At 31.4% G+C, this 6,000-nt stretch overlaps 1 long non-coding RNA gene across 1 annotated transcript; it reads right to left on the bottom strand.

Moving 5' to 3' along the window:
- Window positions 1-503: 503 nt before the first annotated feature.
- LOC119635555 lies at window positions 504-1,059 on the bottom strand. Its single transcript, XR_005247077.1, has 2 exons — window positions 958-1,059; window positions 504-745 (listed from the first exon to the last, which is right to left on the bottom strand). It is a non-coding gene; the product is annotated as an uncharacterized LOC119635555 (long non-coding RNA).
- Between the last annotated feature and the right edge of the window lie 4,941 nt (window positions 1,060-6,000).

Genomic DNA, 6,000 nt, shown 5'->3' with positions numbered 1-6,000 from the left:
CCATTTCGATTTGGCAAAATTTGTTTTTCTGTCTTTTTTAATTATCGCAATTAATTAAAAGAAATTTGCCTCTAATTTCACCGTAAGCGCGTTCGGGCTTCCGAGACTCGATTTGGAGCCTACAAGAAAAATTTGTCTAAGCCATCGTTAAGTGGCTGTAGTAGTACATTTTTAAAGGTAAGCATTACTTTTAACAATAAAACCGATTTTTTTGGATTTTTTATATAGAATTTAGTATAAAAATTCTTGCTATAGAAAATCACTATTCATAGGATAAACGCTTTTTTTTTTATTTATGTAATTGTTTTTTCTATCTTCCAATGCAAATTCACTTACATTGACTGCAGCGCACAGTGAGAAGAGATAAATAAATGCTTTATGCTATACGTGTTTTGTTTTTATCTTCATATAATCACGTTATTAATTTATTATCTATCATGTTTGATTTAAAACATTATATTCAATAATATAATAAATAAAAAGAATATTCATTCAACTATTTGTTTTTTTTTTTTTTACAACAATTTACAAAAGCTGACAATTCTTTACATATCTCTTCGTCGATGATTATTAAAAATTAGATCAATTGGACCAATTGACGGAAATGATATTTGAATATAAAATAAAAAAAAAAAAAAAAAAAAATGATGAAAAAGGATAACCAGATCTTTACGGATATTTACAGCTAAAACTTCCAAACGGCATGAAAGCTAAAAATTATTATTTTACGAAAAACAATTTTTATCTGAAAAAGAAGACAATAAAAAAGAGAAACACAAAAAGACCAAAAAAAAGAAATGAAAAGAAAAATACAATTACTAATTATTTTAAAGTAAAAAGTGGAAAAATAAGAAAAGAAAAGAAAGCAGAACATTTTAATTAAATAAAATTTTGAGTTTTAATTGTTCAATTATATGTAAGGAGCTTTTACGTCTTTATGTACATTTTATTATTTACCTTTTAGTTTACAATTTAGACTAAAATGAAGAAAAGGAAAAAAAGTGGAAACGTCTTTGTTCTCATAAGAGTCCTCCTTGTTTTATTGTATTCTTCGCACAAATGAAAGACTGAAATAATAATGAAAAAAACAAAAAAAAAAAAATAGAAAAGAAAGAAAATGGAAACGGAATAAGAAAAGTGTATTTGCCTTGGAACGAATTTTAAACACCTGCCTTATGTAATATAATAACATGAAAAATGTGGTTATATTTCTGCTGAGATCGGTAGTACAATGGACTCAGACTTGATAATCACTCCACTAACTTGCAAAATGTTTTCTATTTATTCAAATTATGTCAGTTTTCAACTATTCTGGCTGGGGGTATCCGATGGAATTTCTTGCAATACTGTGGTAAGGTCAACTTTCCTTTTGATACTTCAATGGCAAGTTAGACACTTTGACTGTTAACCTATAGCCGATGGCCACATTCTAACTATCAGTCACGTTGACCAAAAAAAAGTCTTTTAAATCATTCTTTAGAATAAAGATTAGAAATTGGATCTTCATATAGGAGCTACGCAATTGTGTCCATTCAAGTGAACGACCGACAGGAGTTCAGCATTAGATTTTGTGTTCACTTAATGAATGTTTCCTAAGGCTACTAATATAATTTGATCATTAGCTAAAGTTAGTGTATTAAAGCATACAAATTCATAAGCTTGTATCAAGCTCTATAATAGCGAATGAAAACGTAATCCCAGTTTAAACGGTATCTATTGGCAATAGTTAGTTAACCAACGTACCAACTCGGAGCTTACCGCTCGTCATATGTGTTCCAGAGAGATATAAACGTACGGACGCACGCTAGCAAACTAACCTTATATTGCTGGTACGTCACTAATATGTTGAATCAAAATTTCGAAGCTTTTAAATGAAGGAAGTTGGAATAAATTGGTATTCAAACTCGAGAAGATCAGTTCAGAGCTACTGTTCTCACATTTTTAGCTTATGTAAATAGAAAAATCACTCTCTATGTAGATCCGAGAATTTCAATAAGAAACTAAAAGTTCAATGAACACTGCCCCCAATTAACTTCAAAACCCATGGCATTGCTGTATTAATAAAAAAATATCATAATCGCATTTTTCTAACGTAATTAACTTTTTTTAAAACTATTTCCAAGTGAATCCTTTACGAACACTCTATGCTATGGTTCCACACCAATCACATATTTAGATATCCTACCTTTTTCATTCAATTACAGGTGTTGATGGAACTTGGTAACAGTTTGCACTATAATCCTGTACTCTTTATGAGATTCTTGAAAAATGTTTTAAACTGGATAACATAATTAGTATACATCCATCGGTAGGTAGTCGGTAGAGAAAAAATCCTTTCGTTACTTGGTTCTTATATTGTAATTTCATAAAGGGTTGCGAAAAAAAAGAAAAGAAAAAACAAAATGTGAAAAATTAAAAACTAAAATAAAACAGCGAGAGATGATGCTCAAGCATTTTTCAATTTACAATAATGAATTTAAATTAAAGACCGAGCAGTAAAAGCCTTATATTCTATGAATAAATGATGAAACACTACTTTTGCATATCAAAAGCTGTAAGAAATAAAGAAACTAAAAGAGGGAGAGACAAAAAACAACACAAAAAACCACCAAAAAAAAAAAAAAAAACGCAAAGACAAACATTCGAAAATATGTATATGACGAGAATAAAAAATTCGCATAAAATAAACAGTGCAACAAAGGATTCCAAAAGTTCAAATTAACAGTGAATTTCCTTTTTATTTTTGCCTTCTCCCTGTTTAATCTGAAATCTTGGCAAACAAATTGCAAATTTTTTCTTCAGTTTGATACCAAAGCAGCAAAAGAGATAAGATATTGCAGAGGTATGGAATGTTGTGTTGTAATGATATTTAAGATACTTTGCGAGTAATTGTGCAAAATTTTTAAAATGAATATTAAATATCCATTAGCTAACTAATTGCCGGTCATTCAAGACAAATTGTTAACATCATTCTGAATTTATTAATTTAATTCATTCAATTCAATATCGAATGTCACGAAAATTTTGTACATGAGTGCAGCAGCAGGCAAGTACCGATAAGGTTAACTATAATTGAATGGTTATCTAAGCGTCGGGCAGCATGCGACACGGTTAGCGTATGCTTATATTTAGGCGTTTGGGACTAAGTCACCTGCATGGCCGCTTCTTCCCTTTAACAGGTATTGCGAATATAAAGAATTTCAAGCGATGTACTGAAAAAGCAAAAGAAATCCAATTTCAAATATATTCTGACTTTCTGTGGCCCTGGGAAAGCGCATTGGAGGAATAATAAGCATATCCACATATTTTCCTATCGAAAGGTTCTTCGCGTACTAAACCACTACATTATACCATAGCTTAGGCGCAAAAATCTCTCCACATCACTCGAACTAGGTGTAGCAGTAGAAGCAGTGTAGACATCGTGGCTGCAACGCGACATTACCACATAGCGTAAGCTTAAGATATACAGAGTTCTCGAAGAACTCTTGAATTAAAAATATTAAAATGCTCTGCTAGCATTAGAATTTTGGAAACCCGCCAATTTGACGGGTAAGTTTTGTGCATCGTCACAGTCGCAAAAAGGAAGACAGAAGGCTGAAATTTTGCACGCCTACTCCTCGACCGGTTAAGAATATGAGGTTAAAAAAGGATCATAATATGTTTACAAATACGTCCCCAAGGCAGAAGAAACCAAAACAATTTCGAATCTGTGGACGTGTGGAATAGTGTACCGATCGGAGAAACTTTTGCCCCAAAAATGTAGTTGGAGAGCAGTTTTTTTATAAATATCTTCACGGACTCGAAAGCTAAAGGCGAAAATATGAAAAAATTGTTAATGTTTTCATAGGTTGTTTTTTTTTTTCTACTTTACAGGTGTGTCTCTCAACGCTTTGGTCCCATTTTTTAATCTAATATTCTTAACCGATCAAGGAATATTTGTATCAAATTTCAAATGCCTATTGTCTGTTGCGCCTGTGACACACTTTACCTGTCAAACTGACGAGTGGTCGTAGAAAAAGCTATGGAACATTAAATCTACAGCGGGCATATCACAGAAAAAAAGTAGACATATATATTTGCTTCATTACATCAGTAAAAACCAAGATATTACATATAAAAAAATCGGTTTCTTTATGCTGGGAAGTGCATAAAACATATTGAGAAAAGAATTTATTTGAAAAGCCGGCATTACTGTGAGTGAGATAGAGTGCATTTAATTAAAAAAAAAAAAAAAAATTGCAACGCGTCCTACCAATGCAATAGGAATTGTTTCGAGGTGCTCCAAAGAGTTAAACGATCAAAACAGCTAAGCTGGCATTAAAATCGCAGATAATTTTGTGTTCAGTAATTATCACTAGTTCCATTTTAAAATTGATAATTAATTGATTCCTATTTAATTATAACCTTATCTGCATTCTTTATACAGAATGCCGAATAGTATAGAACAGATGCTAAATGCAATGGTGTCAGCCGAGACGTTTAGAAAAAAATAAGAAGAATTTTTAAGGTAACGAAAGATATTCTCTTAGTGTGGTTGAAGGCTTAACTAACCCTTTACACATAGGGCATCCTAAAAGCTCATCGATCTACGCAGAAACACTATGCAATGCCTACATCCATTATCTTTATATTCGAAAAGGAACGGATAAGGATAGATATATTGAAAGTGATAATTGCAAGGAATTCTGAGAGTAGAACTAAAAAAAGCTAAACATTCATTTCTTTGCTTTGTACGTTTTTTACTTTTCTCTAACAATTCATTAAGATTAACTTTTTTCTTCTTTTCTTCTTTATCAGTAAAAAGTTTTTGCGTAATTAATTTTAAGGGAATTCATTTGCCATATTTTTTCTCCCAAATTATCAAAAGGAAGTGATTGATAAAGCAAAAAATGAAGAAGAAAAAATACTGCCTTGAAATGTTGTAAATAATTTCGTTGTAAGATTGAGTAAGGACAGTTTAAATCATTTAATTTTTGAACTTAAGATAGCAAGTAGAGTAGAGTACCTTCTCTCATAAGAACGGAGAGTGAAAAAATGTTATATCTAGAGACTCGAGAAAATGTTCAATTCCAAAACAAATAAGTATCGGAGATTATTTCGAAAAAGTATTGAATAAATTAAAGGTCTATGCATAGACAAGTTGTATTTCACTTAAAACAAAGAACCGACTCATGAAAAGCGGATAGTTTGGTCCGAGATTAGCCCTCTGAGTATGCCGGAAAAGCTATTTTCCTATTGTTTCACATTATCCTTTACACGATGAATAATATGATGGAAAAGAAACGATTACAGGCATAGCAATATATTTTAGAAAACTTAATAATTAACGCTTTAATGTGAAACAAGTGAGAACATTATAGGCGGGGAACGCCGACCATTAAATATCCTATACAACTTCATATAATCCAATATTTTATTCATCTTTCATAACATACTACGAAAACTGTACTTTAATTTCTTGTAAAGATGCGCTTTTCATGATGATGTGCAGTTCACTAAATTGGTGTAGGTGATCCAAGTTCGGTGTAATTAATTTTTGAGCGAGATCTTCTACTCTTGATCATCTTTAATCATAGAATATAAAAACAGGATACTTTTTGAGCATTTAAGGACTTAGTTTTCATGAGAACCCTTTCATGCGCTCCAAAGGATTGACTTACATAGACCAAATACCGCACAGCTAATATCTTGCCAAATTGCTACTGCCGAATCTGATCATTAAATATAAAAGTGTAGACCTTATTGTCATGTGAATGTTTAGTTTTTCCTAGGACCGTTTTTATGGGAGTTAAAGGAGAGTCAAAATGTTGTCCTATCCGAACCAAATTTTTCACATCACATCACTATGCCAAAATGTTATTATGATATGCAATTTTTTTCTACAAATTTTGAAAATTGCAAATTTTTTTCATATATTGAGTTTTTTTGAAATAAGCGTTTATATGGCGAGTCGAGAAAAAATCGCCTGTCCCAATCCATTTCCGATAGAACATAAATATT

Source organism: Glossina fuscipes, unplaced genomic scaffold (assembly GCF_014805625.2).
Source record: "Glossina fuscipes isolate IAEA_lab_2018 unplaced genomic scaffold, Yale_Gfus_2 26, whole genome shotgun sequence".
In the NCBI taxonomy this organism is placed as follows: domain Eukaryota; kingdom Metazoa; phylum Arthropoda; class Insecta; order Diptera; family Glossinidae; genus Glossina; species Glossina fuscipes.
The sequence above is the reverse complement of the archived record's forward strand: the minus strand, read 5'-3'. Positions and strand labels throughout refer to the sequence as shown.